Source organism: Leptinotarsa decemlineata, unplaced genomic scaffold, assembly GCF_025532065.1.
Source record: "Leptinotarsa decemlineata unplaced genomic scaffold, Ldec_3_MD MMD2_tig00026374_RagTag_RagTag, whole genome shotgun sequence".
NCBI classification, from domain to species: Eukaryota; Metazoa; Arthropoda; class Insecta; order Coleoptera; family Chrysomelidae; genus Leptinotarsa; species Leptinotarsa decemlineata.
In genome coordinates this window covers 1,116,311-1,134,837 of record NW_027412710.1, presented here as the reverse complement: position 1 = coordinate 1,134,837, position 18,527 = coordinate 1,116,311, and the positions used below count along the sequence as shown (strand labels likewise).

Sequence of the window (18,527 nt, the reverse complement as noted above, 5' to 3'; positions counted from 1 at the left end):
AGTGCTTTGAAGATAAATTTTGATACTCGCTTTTCAGATTTTGATGTCATTGCGAATGAAATTGAGCTTTTTCAAAATCCTTTTGATTCTGACATTGAAACCCTGGCTCCGGAAGTCCAAATGGAAATTATTAATTTACGGTGCAGAGATATGCTTAAGAACAAATATCAAAATTCATCTTTGTTGGAATTTTATAAGAGTCTTCCACTGGAACAATTTGATAATTTGCATAAATTTGCTCGTGGGTTGTTTTCTGTTTTTGGTACTACCTACTTGTGTGAGAAAACGTTTTCCAAGATGAAGTACACAAAGAATGTTCATAGATCTCAATTAACCGATGAGCATCTTAAATCTCCTTTGATAATTGGTACAAGTAACATTGATCCACAACTACAAAGTATTGTCGGTGGAAATTACAATTACATAAATCTCATTATTGTTTTTGTTTTACTGTGATTCATTTCAATTATTTGTTAGTTATCAATATGCTCAAACTTAGATAATTAAGTTGTTTTCTTTGTCAACATTTCTGTCGTTAAGTTTTACCTTGTAAGTAAATAAAACCGAGTAATTATCATTCTGTGTTTTCTTCTTCAACTTATCACAGCAATAGTAACAACAATTAGGTAATCATCGGCTGTCGCGAGTCAAATTGATGACAATAAATCATTGGCTGTCGTGGGCTGGATTGATGACACTGGCGGGCCGGATTTGGCCCGCGGGCCGTAGTTTGGAGACCCCTGGCCTGGACCATCGAAGAAAGATTGGAGCATCTATAGATACTTTCACGGGGGGTGTTCAAGTGACTTGGAACATTTGATTCCACCAAGAGCGGTACATATCAAAAAATATTTTCATTGACTCGGAATGTAATTGAACAGAATTTAGTTTTTCATTATTCATTTAGTTCATACCATTCATCAATATTAGAGTTTGAAAAATAGCACTCTCTGTAGAGATTTTTGAAATGAAAATGTATAAATTGTATTTTATGAAAAATAACACAATGTATAGTCGAAGTAAACGATATTATGAACATTTAAAGTTGGTTTCATAGAAAACGCCACCATTCTGAGTAAGAAACCGTGTGCTATCCATTTGAAAGAAGAATTTTTATGTCTCATCGAATGGTTTGAAAATATATGCAGGGTTCCATCTAACGTTTCAGATGGATCGTCAGAAGTTCCAAATGACCTCAATTTACGTTAAACCGAATAAAATATTAATTTCTTTCCACGTTGGAGTTGTCGACCTAAAAGGAATCTGTGATAGCCATATCCCAAATATTGAATTTCTACCCTCACAAATGGTAGTATGATATCATGAAATAATGATTTTGTATGAGGAATTATTCTCTGTCGAAGAATTATGAGAAATCATTCAGAGGATGAGAGTTAGATTTTGTGACTTGCCGATTTAATTCATTCGATCTGATGTCAAAAATAAGGAGACCTTCATGTAAAACCCTAATCCTGAATAATTATTAGTGCACTGATAAACACTCGCCCAAATACACAATTAGTCAGGTAATTAGCAAACTTATCGTTAAATACATATTTTCATATTTATCAGTAGCACTTTTGGGTTATTATTCATTTGGAAAAGTTTATGAAAATAATTTTAGAATGAAAATGAAACGTTTTGTTGTTCCGGATTTGTTACTGGTTATTTTCTTTTGTCAAAAAGGTCAGTATGATTAATATATTCCCTACTTTTCATTAAAACACTATCGATTTGAGTATCTAAACACGTGCATTTATTACATACATTATGTATGTATCTTCTTCAAAAACTCTTTATCTCTCTCAGTGAGTTACCTATTCGTAAAATTATCAGGTGAAAGCGGCGACTTCTACATGAATTTTTCAGGCAAAGAATTTCTTGGCTTGATTGTTTTTCGACTCAAATGAAGCACTTTACTAGAATATCAGACTATAATTCTCGAACCAAGATTTGAGTAACTGTCTTTAGTCCAGCCGTACACGCACTTCGCGATTAACCCAACCACATTTTTGTGGTACTAGGATTTTATTCAAGTATGGCTTTATATTAAAGCGCGTGGTTTACTGGGTTAAAATTAAATTATTTCAAGTGAACTAATTCATAACAATGAAAAATGGTAATTTTAATAGTAATGAACTTTGCTTCATATAATCAGATGAAGACATTTGTGATTTATTCTCAGATTTGATGAACAAGCGGTACGGTTTGTGAGTTCCAATATAAAGAATTTTCGATTAGAAATCATGAATATTTATAATAACGATTGATGTTTGATATTATTATGTGATTTCATTCAAAATTGGTATCTAGGGGTCTTTGTGGACCGACATTATGTTTTTTTTTCAATAATCCATGCTGATGAATTCTATAATTACGAAAAATCATTAATGTAAATGAAAAAAACTGTATTCAAAAATGAAGAATATGTTTTTCATATGTGTGCCATAAGTCATATTCATTCTGTGATCAACAGATTAAAAAGCTTTCTGCTCAATGTTCAGTTTGTATACTAAATAGTTATTCTTGTGCAACCGGTGTTAAATCTGTTATTGCTCACCTAACAACTAACTGACGTCACCCAAAGGATATGATTTCCGTTTTGGTTTTATTTCCTTTGCACTAGGCTCTCGCGTTGCATACAGACAATATTCAATAAGAAATGACGGCTGTCATTTTTTAACCTTTTTTTGTTTGAACAGGTCTGCCCATGGCCGTTCCTTCCTGTTGTTCATAAACCTTCTACCTGTAACCGATTTTGTTTCATATACATCGGTTCTAGGTAGAAGGTTGCTTATATGAACAACAGGAAGGAACGGCCATGGAAAACCCCTTGTCCCCCTTCCTGGCAGACCTGTTCATGAGCAGATTCGAAATGGAAACCAAAGAAAAGTCGAAGTATTTTCCTAGAATTTGGCTAAGGTATGTGGATGATATTTTCACGATATTCGATACCAAAAAATCGAATAATGACGACTTTGTTTCCATTTTAAATAATAGATGTCCATCAATAAAATTCACGTATGAGTTGGAAAATAAGGAACAACTACCATTTCTTGACGTTTTAGTAATGAGGAACCAATATGGAGGGTTAGAATACGATATATTTAGAAAAGAAACAAGCACATACAGGTATATTACAGTTCACATCACTGTGGACAGCACAAACGTGCTGGGTTGACTTTTCCTCTAACACATGATAGGTTCACATAAGAAAGACGTACAATACAGGAAATAGCAGCCACTAACGGTTTCTCGAGGGGTATTGTAGATGACATAATAAGGAAAAAGACGAACAAAATCTCGACTTTCAAAAAGGACAAAAACCAAGATAAATACATCTCAGTTCTATACCACCAATATACGAGGAACTTTGGAAAGATTTTCGAGGAACTAGGTATGAAGGTGGTTTTTAAAACAAGTCATACACTACAGACCCTTTTGGGAAGTTCAAAAGATAAAGTCGAGCATTCGGAAAAGTCTGGAATTCACGAAATTGAATGTAAGGACTGCAATGCAAAGTATTATGGACAGACAAAAAGATCTATTGAAGTAAGATATAAGGAACACATAGCACACTTGAAATATGGAAAACCTGAACATTCAGCAGTCGCTCATCATATTTTGCAACAAAACCATTCCATAGATTTCAGTTCATTAAGATTAGTTAGACAAGTTAACAACAACAGACAACTAGATGCCTATGAAAGTGTAGAAATAAGTAAACACAATAATATTATTAATAACAATGACGGACCTATACTAAAGAGCATACTATATAACTTGTTAAAATAAAATAAAATAATGTTGTTGGGTTTACTGATTACTACATAAGCACACATTGCAAAAATAAATTTGGATAGGCAATATTGTAAATAGCTGAAAATTGTTTTATATATACATATATTGTAAAATAATAGATGAGGTAAAATTAATTCAGGTTGGTATACCTGTATGGTATAGAAGAAAGTTCCAAACTACGGAAATATCAGAATTTGGGAAATAATTATATCTTTCGCCCAATAGCTATTGAAACGTTTGGTGTTTTTGGCCCTGTAGCCTTATCTTTCATCAATGAAATTGGAAAAAAGGTAACCGATGAAACCCACGAATCAAGAGCCACATCTTTTCTCATTCAGAAAATTAGTATTGCCATCCAAAGAGGAAATGCAGCTTCGTTTTTCGGTACTCTCCCTGATTCCAAAAAACTTGATGAAATTTACTTGTTTCCTGAAAACCAATTTTATAAAGAAAAGAGAGGTAATAAGAAACCACTTAATGAAATTAAAATAAAAGCAAATGAAAAAAATACTTTATCTCAGCAAAATTCTCAAATGGGATTCAAAGATATTTCGGATTGTTCAGTGATAAATTCTTCAGTCAAAACCTTTGGGTTAAATGGTTTAAAAAATATTGGTAACACCTGTTTCATGAACAGCGTAATTCAATGTTTATCAAATACGAGATGGTTATTGGAATATTTGAAAAAGGATGAATTCATGAAAGATATCAATACTAGTATTTCTAGTATGGAGGGTGCTTTAATAAAATCGTTTGCAGAAGTCATCAAGGAGTTGTGGTCAGAAGATTCATTTGATAAAGTAGTAAATACAGCCTCCTTAAAAAATCAGATTCAAAGTTTTGCTCCTCGATTCATGGGTAATTCCCATCAAGACGCCCAGGAGTTTCTCCGTTATCTTTTAGAAGGATTACATGAAGAGGTTAATATAATTAATGAGAAACCTAAACCAATCTTAACGGAGATTGACGAAAAATTGAGCGACAGCGGAAATGCACAAGAGTCATGGCTCACATATTTGAGGATGCATAACTCTAAGATTGTAGATAATTTCGTTGGCCAATTGAAATCCACGATGAAATGCACACACTGTGGATACTCTTCAGTAACATTTGATCCTTTCTGGGATTTGTCTCTCTCCATAACACAAAGAACCGACCAATTTAGTTTGTGGCAATGCTTAGATTATTTTACAAGAGAAGAAACTTTGGATGGAATTGAAAAACCGACGTGTTCGAAATGCAAGGAAAGGAGAAAATGCATAAAGTCCCTATCAATCCACAAGTTTCCCTATATTTTAGTAATACATTTAAAAAGATTCTCTCCAACGGAAAGTAGAGGCAAATTGAATGATGTCATCGAATTTCCTCTAGAAGGATTGGATATGGACAATTTTGCAGGAGAAAATGTGGCTACTTGTTATAATCTATATGCACTTTTAAATCACAGTGGGACTACTAACAGAGGACATTATACAGCATACTGCAGACACCCGTATACTAGCGCGTGGCACAAATACAACGATTCACACGTGTCACCAATTTCACCAAAGTCGCTTGTGAGTGGAGAAGCATACGTCCTCTTTTATGTAAAGGATGGAACAAAATCGCGCCTTTAAGATAACCGAGGGAAAGTTTAACTTTTAGTTTCTTCAATTTTGTAATTTTTTTCAACTTCTCATTTTTGTAAATAAAATTTATATAACCACATTGCCTACTCTGAAATTAAAATTTTTACCTGTATGGTTGGTACGCCTGGATGGTTTACCTGTATGGGTTACCTTTATAGCATAAATAGGATTAGCTCGCACAAGTTCTCAGTTTTAATCTTCCTCTTTGAAGATGATCACTTGGTGATCGAAACACGTGTCGTGTTTGGAACCAAAGGTTCCAAACAGTGCATCATAAGTACTTTTCAACTGAATGGGATTGCCGAACATTTCAACTTTAGTTTTGGGAATCATATATCTTCAGATAATGAAATTGAAAACGTGTATCGTTTATTTGCAAGTTGACTAAATATGTACCGAATGTACAAATACCCCAATAACCCAGGTGGTACTTTCAAGCTCCATTATTTTTTATTTGCAGCATTTTGCTCATATGACTGCTATACCTGCGAGGGAGGACCACTATCTAATTGTGGAACTGTTGCAGCCACTGGTGTCACTGAGGTTTGTTATGGCAGTTACTGTTATGAAGCTTTTATATTGTACCAAAGTAAGTACACAATTTTGTGATATAATTTTCTCCAATTTAATATAATATAATCTTTATTTGTAGTTCCTTATTACATATAAACACAATAATTATTCAATCTATAAAACTAATAAAAAACTACAAATGAGGCTGAGAACAACATGTACCACAAGGGTACTGTTGATCTTAGTTCTAGCCTTGAAGGAAAGAACTAAACTAGAGAAAAAACAAAAAAAAAATAAGAAAAAAAAAAGAGCAAGGAGAGAGGGAAGAGGGAGGGAAAACATGTTAAATGTTCATCCTGAAAATTTTTCAGAAGTATAAAATCTATGAAATCTAATCTAATGACTAATAGCACTCAAATAAGGAAACTTTACTAACCTTATATTTTTGTGGAATATTATTATATAAACTATATATGTTATAACTGAAGGATCGTCGATATAGAGTGGTTCGATGGGGCGGAGGAAAAAGTAACCCCTCAAATCTCAAATTTAAAGTATGTACATCGCTATGAAATTTAATTTTGTTATAAAAATGTGATGGACATTTCTTAATTAATATTTTATGGAAGTGGGTAGCCGAGTGTAAAACACGTCAATTTTTCAAGTTGATCATTCGGTTTCCCTAAGTTTATATGAAATTTTGTCATATTTTCTAATGCCACATATACCTAAGGCATGATTTTTGAACCCTTTCAATTCTCAAAATGCTTTTTTATCCAGACATGAATCGTACACAACATCATAATATGCAAAATGACTCAATACAAGCGCATTTATTATTTTATTTTCAAACTTATTGATAATAAATGACAATGAGGATGAAGCGTTTTCAAACTCATGTAACTTCTTTGAACACATTTTTTGACATGTTCTGTAAACCTTAAATTTACGCCCATTTCATACCTAATTTTTTTGCCACGTTCTTAGGGCATATTACTGTATCACCAATAACAATGTTAATATATCTTTCCACCAAGCTACGATTAGAACCAAAAACAAGCAGATTAGTTTTGTTTGAATTGATTTTGTGGTTATGAGCTACAGATGCTGAAATGAGACGAGCTAGATCTCCATTCAATTTTCGATTAGCAGTAGCAACGTCATTAGGGTTAAATGATATATATAGTTGTGTGTCGTCCGCACACATATGTGAATTACAATGTCTTAAAACAAATACTAGATCACAAGTGTTTACGCAAAATAATAACGGTCCAAGTGTAGATCCCTGAGGCACTCCAAATTTTTTAAATTCACTGTTTGATTTTCCCTTCGAAGTTTCCACAAACTGTGAGCGATCTTCAAAATAACTTTTGATTAAATTTATAGCAGCTTCAGAGAACTCGATGAAGTTCAAAATAGCAAATAAAATTGGATAAGCAGCTTTGAAAATATCATCAGTTATTTTCAAGTGACCAGTTGTACAGCTGTGTTTTTTACGAAATCCTGACTGGTTGATTGGTGAAATATTAAAGGAATTTAAATAGCATTTGATTTGAAAACTCATAATTTGTTCCAATACCTTTGAACAAGTAGGTAGCATGCTTATGGAGCTCAAATCGTTGAGAGTATTTTTATTAGATACTTTAGGAAGAGCCAGTATGCCAGTATTTCTCTTCACATTTCAGGATATTTTTATTTTGCAAACATGAATTTATTATATTAGTGAGATATGGTAGTATTATGGGGCAGCAAAGAAGTAGCATATCTATTTTAATTTCATCTGAACCTGTGGCTCTTGTTTTTATTGAGAAATGACTGGGGACATAATTGAGCAGACTTAGTTTGCGAAACGAGCATCCGGCGACAGTTGTATAGTTTTGGTAATGGAAAAGTGTTTTCAATAGATAAATTTCACCGGAGTTTTCATTATTGAGAGTTTGTCTACGCTCTTATGATGGTATTACCCAGAAATAGTGGATCAGTTTTACAATTCGACTGAAAACAATCGTTTATCATAGACTATTCAGAAAGACCTCAAATATCTCCAAACGGCACTGAGTATAGACAAGAACTAATTATCAACAGTTATAGTAGTGGCACTTGGTAATGGTACTGGAAATATAAATTAGTAATGAAAATGTGTCTGTTGTTGTGAGTTGGAAAGAGGGAGCTGAGAAACATAATAAGAATATTATCTACCATATCAGACAAATAATGGTCTGTTGCAATTGTAAACAAATTTATCAGTGACTATGAATTGTACCTTTCACATTATCGAAAACTTGCACATATGAATGAGAAAGCTAATTTGTTCACAAAAACAAATGTTGTTAAACGTCTGCGATATACCGAGTGTCCGAAAAGTCTTAGTATGGGTTGATCTCTCAGAAGTCAGTGAAGATGGAAAAATGTAGCTTCGGCAATTGAATAGCCCGCCATACACACAGAGGTTTGTCTGAAGACTTTAGCCAGCACGGTTTCAGTCTGTCGATAAATCTGTGCGTTAATGGTTAAGCACGGGCCAGGCACGCTACGGTCTTATCATGCAGAGACTTGTCTGAAAGTTAAAGTCGACAGTTGTTTCTTGGTACCATACGTTAACAGTTAACAGTTTTTTCTAAACAGTCGTTTTATGGGCAAAGAGTTTTTAACTGAGTTCATAGAAATGTATAAAAGTCATCCAGCTTTATGGAAACAAAAATTTAAAGAATAAGGGTTATGGAGCTTTGATTCAATATTGCAAAAAGGTGTATCATCCTGGTGCGGACCGGAATGACAGAACATATATGTGGTATTATGAAGCCTAGTGCTTGAGCAGAAATTCCAACGGAGTATTTTAGATCTTCATAAGATCTGCCTATTGCAAGAAATCTGAGCGTTGCTACCAAACGTTCCTCTGGAGATTGGTTCTCGCATTTCAGTGTGCTGCTTTGTTAATCTTTCTTTCACCATAGACAATAATGTCTCAAAGGTTGCAGTATCCATTCTCCAATAGTTTCCAGAAACATGAGTTTCGTTTGCTTTCGTTTGCAGATGGTTGTTAAGGTTCCTTGAATAGAAACAACAGCTGGCTTTAATTTTCTTTTCACACATTTCTGTTATCACTTTTTACATACAAGTACAATCCATGGACAAAGCATTTAGGTACAGTGAGTAGCAGAAATAACTATATTCATGACACCTCCTTTTTTTATATATATAACAAAAGTAACTGAACAAGTTGAGAAATACATTAATCATTCGAATAAAATAAAAACAAACATGATCATATATTTTCATTTCAATCAAGATTAATCAGCCCCATAAAATAAGTTATTATTAATATTTCAATCTGTCTGGTTTTCATACAATGTCTTATCAGACGCGGTCATTGACAAATCATCATCAGAATCAAAATTATCAACATCATGCGTTTTAACAAATTAATTTCCTCACATGTTTCTAAACCAAGCATGCATTGATATCCCATTTCAACTACAAAAAGTTGCAATCTATAGGACTTATTTTTGTATTGACAATCCAAAACACATTTTCCAAGAGTTGGTAAAGTATTATTTGTACATGATTTCAAATGAACTTCGTTCATCATTATCAATTCAGGGTTGAAATTAATAGTATTTAATGTATCTACTGATATCAGATTGACTTGAGCTCCACTGTCTAGTTTGAATTCGATTAATACATTATTTATTGACAGGGATGCAAACCGTGATTCATGCGGCTTGTACCTTTTACAGACCTTATGAATAGACAATTTTCATTTTCACTACCTTCATCATTGTCTCCTTCCACCATATTCACATTTTTTTGTAAGCACATCATTGCGAAACGATTCAAGTAGCCGCGTTCACTTCACTTTTTACCGTATGCCGCGCACTGGTTTTTTCCACCCTGTACGCCGATGACACGGCTCTTCTCTCATCTTCCATGGGACGAGAGCTCGGCGTCGTCTACATGCAACGAGCATTGGACGACCTCGAGCGCTGGTACCTCGATTGGAAGATCCGAGTAAACCCGGAAAAGACTCAGGCGATAACCATGGGAAGATTACTATCTTCTCCGGCCAGAAAAGTGAGAATCTCTGGAAGGGAGATTGACTGGCAAGCGCGGGTAAAGTACCTCGGCCTTCTAATAGACCGCAGGCTCACTTGGAACCCGCACATTATGTACGTTAAATCCAAGATCGAGGGTCGGATAGCCAGTCTGTACCCTCTGATCAACAGGAAATCCAGAATGAGTCTTAAGAACAAAATCACGATCTACAATACGATGTTCAAGCCTGTCATCATGTACGCTTCAGGCGTCTGGGGACAAGCGGCTCCGTCCAACATTTCCATTTTGGAAAGGTTGCAGAATAAGTTAATCAGGATGATTGTGAATGCTCCTTGGTTCGTGCGGAATGAAGCCATCCGCAGAGATTTGCAGCTGCCTTCCATTCGGCAGTCCATTCAGTCGAGGAATGAGAGAGTTTTCGAAAAAACGGAAACTCACGAAAACCCGTTAGTTAGGGAAGCCACAGATTATGCTGTAGACGACCCCTCCCGATATAGAAGGCCCCGACACTCTGTCGAATGAGGCCATCATGTCCCCCGTTAAAGGATGAATAACTTTTTCATCCATCCCACCCCAGCCAGGTAGGGGTATCCCGTGAAGGGCGGCACCGATGTCTAAGGACTTCATGCCGTCATCAATCAGTCGTGTACCCATTGGCCCCTCTCAAAGCCAATGATCAGCCAAAAGGGTAGGGGAGCTGGTCTCCAAATCCTGGATGAAATCAGGATGATTCGTCACTGGTTTTTTCCATGAAAACTTCCACACCGATAGCAAGCTCTCTTTCCCGGTATGGTCCATTTTGTCTGTTGAGGTGTCCGGCTCTCTTGTTGTCCTTTGTTAGTAGAGTTAAAACTCCTACACTCTTTTAATGCCTGGACTTCCATAGAATCTGATGAACAGGAAGCCTGTGTAATAATATTAGACTGTTGTTTCGAATTCTCGACTGATATACATAATTTCACGGCTTTTTCTAAATCCATCTCGTCGTCTTGCAGTAATTTTTCTCGAAGACTTGTAGTCCACAGGTGAAAATTGCTTTAATTAGGCTCTCCTTCAAGTCGCCAAACTCGCAAGAACGTGCTTTAGTCTTGAGATGCGTCACGAATTGTTCCATTGTTTCGTTAGCATCTGCTTGCTCGTAAAAAATTTATAACGTTCGTAGGAAAGATTTTTTTCGGCAAAAAATATTTCTCGAACATTGCCAGTACACTTTTTATTTTGTTTTTTTCGGTGTTATTCTCAAATGCGAAGGTATTGTAAATAACAAAACCTTCTTCACCTATGTAATGGAGACGTTGGGCTATTTGAATTTTTTCATCCTTCTTTCCCATTTCCGAGGCAACTAAATAATTTTCAGATCCAGTTTCTGGAGATATGTCCCGAAAAATCCATGGGGGCCATCCCTCTGAAGTCACTCATATCATAACTGTTATTATTCACTAATCACTATGAAATACTACTTTCAATTACTGACTGCGCCATGTTAAGGTTCCTTGAATAAAAACAACAGCTGGAGATAGACTGGCTTCAATTTTCTTTTCACACATTTCTGTTATCACTTTTCACATACAAGTACAATCCATGGACAAATCATTTAGGTACAGTAAGTAGCAGAAATAACTACATTCGTGATAATGGTAACAGTACCTGATTCGTTTCCAGAGGGGCAGGACAAGGTATGTGCTCTGCTGTTTCATAATTTCTCAAACCAGTGAGAAGGCTTGAGTTATCCTTACTGTAGTCCAACAACTGTTTGGTATCAAGCTCACTCCAAGGCGTGAATACACGCCTTGGAGTGAGCCACTCCTGGCAGATTCTGCTAGAAGTCCATTAATCTTCTTGCCAGGTGTTCAATCTTTGTTTGACAAATCCAAAAGCGATGTCAGTGACAGGTTCTGGCCTGATGAAGCTGCTTTCAGTATAGATATGCCTCATTCTACTGAAAAATTGTATCGAAGTCTAAGGCATCATTTTCAAGATAGAATCCCATGCGGGATAGTTTATTTCAAAAGTTGCAAGTCCAGTAAGACCTAAGTCGATGAAGAAAGGACCAATTACCGTATTACCCATACTTCTGGCCCATACGTTTGATTTATCAGGATTTTGTGTATGGACTTCTTTAATCCACCTATGATTATGATCACTCCAGTATTGGCAGTAGTGTCTACTGACAGAACCATTCAGAAATAAATTTGCCTCATCACTGAAACGTATCCAATAAAGGTAGTTGATTTGGGTGGCAAATAATTGTTCCATAGAATCACAGCACTTCGATCCGGATCATTATGTACAAGAATGATTCTGAAGAAATGGAATTTATTGAAATTCTATGCACTGTTGATTTTTTTCTCCCTATAGCGATTGTTAATCACTTCAGTTAAACAGCAACGGTACCGAACACTTGGTTTTAATGAATGAGTAGCTAGATTTTTGAATGACTTTTGCGCTAAAATTTGAAGTGAATTTCTGCATAGTACTTTTCACGTGACTGGGAGAAACTGGTCTGTCTTAGAAAATATTAAATAATCTTGCGGCCACATGATGATTTCGATTAGCTTGTCTATAAAATAATTTCAACTTTCTCTACATTTGAGCTAACCATATCAAAATAAATAAAATTACAAAATTCAAGCTGGAGTGCCCCAGGTAACTGTGCTGTCTCCACTACTCTACAGCGTCTACGTGAGCGACCTTCCCAGGTTCAATCACGTAACGGTTTTTCTTCACGCCGGTGATACGCTCCACGCCCCTTCCATGGACCATGAATTGGGGACCATCTACATGCAACGTGCATTGGACGAACTTGAACGCGGGTATAGTATTTCCAATACCAATTGGAACAGCACAGAGAAGGAATTCCCGCCTCGACATAGGCGTCGGCATATTATTTTTAACTGGTAGTTTTTCAATTACTTATTCTTACAATCATAGCAATTGATTAATCCATGAAAAAGTTATCTCAACTGAATTTTTCCACCATGGGTAATTATGAAAAACTTCGAAATTTAAGGTAGTTGATTTCCGAGTCAAAAACTCTAAAATGCAATTCAAACACAAATAATCACACCGAATTCTCGCCAAACATATATTTACAAAATAATAGAGGCCAACAAAATTACTAGAAAAATCAAAATTCTTCTTCGCTATATTCGGATGAGGTGGAATCATCATCGGGTTGAATAACGATCGGATTTATGGAACTTTGCACATGGTATTTGTTCTCCACACATCACTATTACCTACTTCATTCACCACTCGCCTTATATTGTCAAGCACTACAGCATTCAAAGTCGGTGACTGATTACATTTCCGCAAGCTTTCTTTTATTGTGGCCCAAACCATTTCAATTGGATTGAACACACAATAGTATGGAGGCAAACATAAGAGAATGTGACCACGTGTTTCATACATCGAATCAATAATATATTCTTTTTTCAAATTACGTTCTTTTATGGTCGCCAGTAATACCTTTTTCGTTGGAATCTTTTCGGGTATTTCCATGTCATGATTTCGCATGAAATCAACAATATCTGCTTTTTTCGTGTTATTGTTTGGTATTGTAGTCAATAATCGGGAATTATACGAAGCGTTATCCATAACAATAACCGAGTTTGGATGAACATTTGCGAGAAGCTGCTCACTGAACCAGGTTTCGAATAAAGCCGCAGTTATATCTTCGTGGTAATCAGCAGACGAATCTTTTATATTTTTGGCCGACAGAAGCAAAGCGTTATGTACGAAACCACTTTCATTCCCGGCATGCCAAATTGTAACACGTTTCCCCTAGAAGGTGTGTTCAAAGCATAATACTTGGTTTCGTCTACCCAGCCATATTTAACATTATGGATGTCAAACCAAGTTTCGTCGAGGTAGATTATATGTCTGCTGGATTCTCGGTAGCTTTTCATTCGCCTAAAATATTGTTGTCGTAGTTGAATAATGCGTGTCTATTCCATTATGACCATTCGATTGTTCAACTTTTTAATATTTGAAACCACAAAACAATAAGACACCTCGTAGAGTTTCTAAAGATTTGTAATTGTAATCGGGATAGTCGAGTATTTATACCAAATCATTTCCAAGGTTGATACTTCATTCTTTTTAGTATATACCATAAATTGTTCGCCGATTCACATCTTTTATAGCACCATCAACGTTTGCAAATTTTTCATTCCTTTGTTTTCGTTTCATTGCATGGTCAATGCTATCCTTTATTTTAATGATTTGAAGAACTGTCGAACGAGATAGTTTCGTTAACTCGCATATTCTATTCACAATAGCATTCTGTGAAGTGTGGCAGTTTTCCTTCTTCAAGCATTCATGAATATTTAAAATTACTCGCTGAACTTGAACATGTCAGTCCTAATTTTTGAATTCCGGATCCTTGTCGACTGACACAGATTTCTCACACGTAATGTTATCATATGTTTCAAAAGGTCTCCAGAAAGCCATATTGATGAAAGTACCCAAAAACACTAAGATTTTCACAAAAATCGGTTGGAACGATGAGATTGGAACCTTTGGTGTAAAAGTTGAAAACTTTTTCTAGAGATCAATTACCCTAACACCAAACAGATATTTTTGCACTCGACTTGTCAACAGTAGATAAAAAGCGGACAAATCAATTTGCAGGTAGTGGTTCCACTAGTTGATTACCGAATAATCAATTAGGATAATCATCATTCAACAAACAAAGTCCACAAAGAACCAAAAAACTTTAGGTATATAAACAGCTAACCCTTGTCTTTAGATTCAGTACCAATTGGCTTCCCCTGAAGATGCTAACCTTGATAGCGAAACGCGCGTCAAGTGCAAAAATATCAGTTTGGTGTTGGGGTAATTGATCTCTAGAAAAAGTTCTCAAAAATCGGTTTGCAAAACCACTCACTACCTCACCTAATCCCACGAACACACGACACCGATAAAGAAATATTGTGAAACGGACAAAAAAATTAGTATTTAGCCAGTCCAGCTAGCCGAGCCTTTATTCCTCAACTACATTTGATAGCAGGTTTACTAACTATCTGGCGACTAGGGGCCACAGGCAAGAAATGTTTATGACTGTACTATTATGTTCATTGCCGTTCCAATTGGGAATGGATAGACTATACCTGTTCAAATCTGTTTGACTGAAAGATCTGAGTGAACCAAGATAAAACATAGGTGATAGATTTGTGGAGACGTGATGTTCCTCCTGATACGGAGGTAACGATCTCAGTCAAAAAGAATGAATGGGAGAGTCCCGTATCAAGTATCTGGGTCTATGATAGACCATCGACTGACCTGGGTACACCACATTGAGAACATCTAGAGCAATGTTCGAACGAGGGTAGCCAAATTCTATCTTCTGATCAATCAAAAATTTAAGCTCAACAAAAAATCTAAGGTCGACCTTGAAAATGGGGTTTTATTGTACAATTCGATGTTCAAGCCTGTCAGTATGTATGCTTCAGGCGCTTGGAATCCGTCTTGACTAATCTTCGAATTCTGGGAAGATTGCAAAATACTACGCATGCTAGTGAATGGTCCATGGTTCGTGAGGAATGAAGCCATCCGCAGAGATTTGTAGCTGTTGACTATACGGCAGTCTCTCTAGTTGAGGAATCAGAGAGTTTTCGAGTCAGTGGTTTTATTGTACAATACGATGTTCAAGCCTGTCATTATGAATATTTAAGTCACTTGGGAACAAACCGTTCCGACTAATCTTTCAATTCTGGGAAGATTTCAAAATAATATCCTACGCATTCTAGTGAATGGTTCATGGTTCGTGAGGAATGAAGCCATCCGCACATATTTGTAGCTGTTTACTATACAGCAGTGTCTCTAGTGGAAGGAGTCAGAGAGTTTTCGAGTCAGTGGTTTTATTGTACAATACGATGTTCAAGCCTGTCATTATGAATGCTTCAGGCGCTTGGGGAAAAACCGTCCCGACTAATTTTCCAATACTGGGAAAATTGCAAAATAATATACTACGCATGCTAGTGAATGGCCTATGGTTCGTGAGGAATGAAGCCATCTGCAGAGATTTGTAGCTGTTGACTATACAGCAGTCTCTCTAGTTGAGGAATCAGATAGTTGTCGAGTCAGTGGTTTTATTGTACAATACGATGTTCAAGCCTGTCATTATGAATGCTTCAGGCGCTTGGGGACAAACCGTTTTGACTGATCTTTTCATTCTGGAAAGATTGCAAAATGATATCCTAAGGATGCTGGTGCATGGTCCATGGTTCGTGCGGAATCAAGCCATCCGCAGAGATTGAAAGCTGTTAACTGTACAGCAGTTCCTGCGGTTGAGAATCAGATAGTTATCGAGCCAGTGGAAACCCGTGAAAACCCATTAGACGGAAAGCCCCGTCACGAGGGGAGACCGCACGACGTCCGTAGAAAGTGAAAAGTTTGTTCATTAAACACCACAGCCAGAAAGGAGTGCACAGGGTCAGGATGGCATAGAGGTCATGAACCTTCATTCCGTAACCAACCAATCTCAGTTTTGAATCATTCGTCTTCCTAACGAACACACGTTGAAAGGGTAAGGGAATCTCCAATCTGATTCAACTCAAGACACAAACCGCCAATCTTGATTAAACTCAATTTCAAATCATCATATCCTTTCGTATTAGTTTTAATATGACAAAGTGTTCCATACACAAACAAATCATCACTCTCAGAGAACTGATAATGGTGTCCTGATATCAGCTATTTTCATAAAATTCTGAAAGCTCATTTGAAGATTCATTGTTGGGCACAGAGTTGATAAAACAAATAATTGATTTCATTAACATTCTTCTAGAGTTCGGGAAGTTCATGACGTTATTGAGGAATAATATCAATTACCCTCAGAACATTCCAGAATCGCTTTTCATTACTTGCATTGAACTGGTGTTCTTGTTTTATTGAACGTTTTACATCGCTCTGTTTACGTAATTTTTCAGTTCCAATATGCTTTCCAAATTTTACTGGTTCGAAACCGAGAAGGCGTTTTCTGTTTTGTTGATATGCAAAAAATTGTTGTTAACAGTAGAAATAGATTCAAATGGAAAATAAAAATTATATGGTGAATTCAATAAATGAATTATGAAAAATAGAAAAAGTGTGTTGGATGAGTCCAAATTCTAGATAGCTTCTTAATTGGTAAAATTCTGCACCTAAGTCGTCTCTCAGATTTTACTTTGATTCATTTATAACTTTTTATGCTATCATCTGACTTGTCATCTTTTTCCCAAGTCTCCGAAAAACACTGTGGTCTCATGACTTTATTGCGTATTTTATATTTATTATTGGTCAGGTTGGATTTTTTAACCACATTTCAATTCAAGATTGAAAAATCATTAACGGTTTCATATGGCAGACATTCTGTTGAATTTGTTTATTTTGAATAATGAATTTGTGTTTTTTCAGATGGAGCCATGCCTATGGTGCAGAGAAGATGTTGGCAGAAGCCGGATAACACAAATGAAACAAACTTTTGCGAATGGGTAAAAACATCAGAATCTATCAAGAATAGTCACGCTACTGTCGTAGACTGTAACATATGCAGCTACCGTTTATGTAATACGCACAAAAGATTTTGGGAGAGTAAATAATGAAAGGAGAATTGATGTAATTGATGTTAAATTTTGGGTTGTACGAATTTTATGTTTCACTCATTGGTTGAGGAATTATTTAGTAGACTAATAAACAATGAATAATTGTCACTGTCGATTTTTCAACCTCATCGAGTTCCAAGTGTATACCGGGTGTCCCACATTTTATGTGACAGGCAATATCTGGTTTGTTGAAGGAGATACATAAAAATGTTTCAAACAAAAGTTTTAGGAATTCTTGAGAGCTATATTTTGATATAATTTTTAAATATACAGGGTGTTTGGTGTAGGTGCTACAGACCAAAATTCCATTTTTTAAAATAGAACGCCCTGTATATCATTACATATTCAGATGCTACGTTGAATTCTGATATCATTTCATGTTTGGTTTTTGAAATTCGGTTACGGCGTTGTTGAGTTATTGCACTTTTCCTTAAATATAAAGTTTCAAAAAAACTTATTTACTCGTACACGAATCCAGTCTATATCTTTTATTAAATTGAACTAGACTACTACTGAATACAAACCATTATTCTCACCTCTTCGATACGATATCGATATCAGTTGAATATAATATTGAAATTCTTGAGAATGTGACTAACTTGACGGTGAATTGCTTTATATTGCACAATTTCATCAAGTAGCTTATGCTTGTTGATGCCATAGTAACAAATGTTGTTGAATTGTATCTACTTGTCAGTTCGATTCAGTGATTCTTTGCAAAACAGTAACTGTGTTCTTTGTGCGAAAACTCCAGTATGCCTTTCGCGTTTAGTCCAAGTGATTGCATTGATATGTTATTAGTTTTTGGGGAATGTCAGAAAAACTGCCGTCAAGCACAACGTCTATACCAAGAACGTTTTCCAGACAGACCCATTCCGTCACGAATGACTTTTTCGAGAGTTGTAGAAAAATTGCGAACTGGGTCATTTCCTTCTACTATAAAGCA

General features: G+C 35.9%; 1 protein-coding gene and 1 non-coding gene across 3 annotated transcripts in view; one reads left to right on the top strand and one right to left on the bottom strand.

The window, feature by feature from the left end:
• Window positions 1–18,527, bottom strand: part of LOC111504932 (pyrokinin-1 receptor) — a 443,518-nt gene that overhangs the window by 76,056 nt on the left and 348,935 nt on the right. The gene's annotated exons all lie outside the window — the stretch shown is intronic.
• On the top strand, window positions 1,535–17,685 carry LOC111505660 (uncharacterized). Its single transcript, XR_012468050.1, has 3 exons — window positions 1,535–1,686; window positions 5,890–6,018; window positions 17,394–17,685. It is a non-coding gene; the product is annotated as an uncharacterized protein (transcript).